The sequence below is a fragment of the Lotus japonicus genome, chromosome 4, assembly GCF_012489685.1.
Source record: "Lotus japonicus ecotype B-129 chromosome 4, LjGifu_v1.2".
NCBI classification, from domain to species: domain Eukaryota; kingdom Viridiplantae; phylum Streptophyta; class Magnoliopsida; order Fabales; family Fabaceae; genus Lotus; species Lotus japonicus.
The window spans coordinates 37,677,554-37,680,170 of NC_080044.1; positions in this window are offsets into that span (position 1 = coordinate 37,677,554).

Sequence of the window (2,617 nt, forward strand, 5' to 3'; positions counted from 1 at the left end):
CTACCCTAACAGCAACATTTAGTTGAGCTCTACGAACTTGCATCACATTCGGTGGAGGAATATCATGAGCTTAAACTTATTGTGGTACAAGACACTTTTTGTCGTTAGAAAGGAAGATCTCCACTCAAACGCTATATGTTGGCCTCATTCTCCTTTGGTTCTACTGTCCTTACAATTCCCCATTTATAGTTTGTTTTAGTTGAGCTCTACGAAGTCATATGACATACAATGGATTAATAACATCGATTTAAAATTTATGTCCTCTCAAAAGCTATATGTTCGCCTCTTTATCCTTTTGTCCTACCCTAACACCAACATTTAGCTGAGCTCTACGAACTTGCATCACATTCGGTGGAGGAATATCATGAGCTTAAATTTATTGTGGTACAACAAGACTCTTTTTGTCGTTAGAAAGGAAGTTCTCCACTCAAACGCTATATGTTGGCCTCATTCTCCTTTGGTTTTACTGTACTTATTTCGTTACAATTCTCCATTTGTAGTTAGTTTTACTTGAGCTCTACGCACTCATATGACATACATTGGATTAAAAAAATCGATTTTAAATTTATGTCATCTCAAAAGCTATATGTTGGCTTCTTTATCCTTTTGTCCTACCCTAAACCCTAAACCCTTAACACCCACATTAAGTTGAGCTCTACGAACTTGCATCACATTCGGTGGACGAATATCATGAGCTTAAACTTATTGTGGTACAACAAGACACTTTTTGTCGTTAGAGAGGAATTTCTCCACTCAAAAGCTATATGTTGGCCTCATTCTTCTTTGGTTCTATTGTACTTATTTCGTTACAATTCTCCATTTGTAGATAGTTTTAGTTGAGGTCTGTGAACTCATATGACATACAATGGATTAATAACATCGATTTTAAATTTATGTCCTCTCGAAAGCTATATGTTCGCCTCTTTACCCTTTTGTTATACCCTAAACCCTAAACCCTAAACCCTAAACACCCTCATTTAGTTGAGCTCTACAAACTTGCATCACATTCGGTAGAGGATTATCATGAGCTTAAACTTATTGTGGTACAACAAGACACTTTTTATCGTTATAGAGGAGTTTCTCCACTCAAAAGCTATGTTGGCCTCATTCTCGTTTGGTTCTACTGTACTTAATCCGTTACAATTCTCCATTTGTTGTTTTAGTTGAGCTCTACGAACTCATATGACATACAATGGATTAATAACATCGATTTTAAATTTATGTCCTCTCAAAAGCTATATGTTCGCCTCTTTATCCTTTTGTCATACCCTAAACCCTAAACCCTAAACCCTAAACCCTAAACCCTCCCAGCATATTGAACTTCTTCAGAAGTTCTTTAGTGTACTTGCTCTGATGGATATATGTTCCTTCTGGTGTTTGATCAACTTGTATTCCCAGAAAGTACTTGAGTTCTCCCATCATACTCATCTCAAATTCAGCCTGCATCATCTCAGAAAATTCTTTGAATAGAGATTGATTAGCAGAACCAAATATAATATCATCAACATAAATTTGCACAATTAAGATATCATCTTTGTAAGTTTTGCAAAAGAGAGTTGTATCTACTTTACCCCTTACAAACTCATTCTCTAGAAGGAATGAGCTGAGTCTCTCATACCATGCTCTGAGAGCTTGCTTCAGACCATAGAGTGATTTCTTCAACTTGAACACATGGTCTGGGTTCTTCTCCTATATGTTGACGTCTTTATCCTTTTTTCCTACCCTAACACCAACATTTAGTTGAGCTCTACGAACTTGCATCACATTCGGTGGAGGAATATCATGAGCTTAAACTTATTGTGGTACAACAAGACACTTTTTATCGTTAGAAAGGAAGTTCTGCACTCAAACGCTATATGTTGGCCTCATTCTCCTTCGGTTCTACTGTCCTTACAATTCTCCATTTATAGTTAGTTTTAGTTGAGCTCTACGAACTCATATGACATACAATGGATTAATAACATCGATTTTAAATTTATGTCCTCTCAAAAGCTATATGTTCGCCTCTTTATCCTTTTGTCCTACCCTAACACCAACATTTAGTTGAGCTCTACGAACTTGCATCACATTCGGTGGAGGAATATCATGAGCTTAAACTTATAGTGGTACAACAAGACACTTTTTGTCGTTAGAAAGGAAGTTCTCCACTCAAACGCTATATGTTAGCCTCATTCTCCTTGAGTTCTACTGTTCTTATTTCGTTACAATTCTCCATTTGTATTAAGTTTTAGTTGAGCTCTACGAACTTATATCTCATACAATGGATTAATAACATCGATATTAAATTTAAGTCCTCTCAAAAGCTATATGTTGACGTCTTTATCCTTTTATCCTACCCTAACAGCAACATTTAGTTGAGCTCTACGAACTTGCATCACATTCGGTGGAGGAATATCATGAGCTTAAACTTATTGTGGTACAACAAGACACTTTTTGTCGTTAGAAAGGAAGATCTCCACTCAAACGCTATGTGTTGGCCTCATTCTCCTTTGGTTCTACTGTCCTTACAATTCTCCATTTATAGTTAGTTTTAGTTGAGCTCTACGAAGTCATATGACATACAATGGATTAATAACATCGATTTAAAATTTATGTCCTCTCAAAAGCTATATGTTCG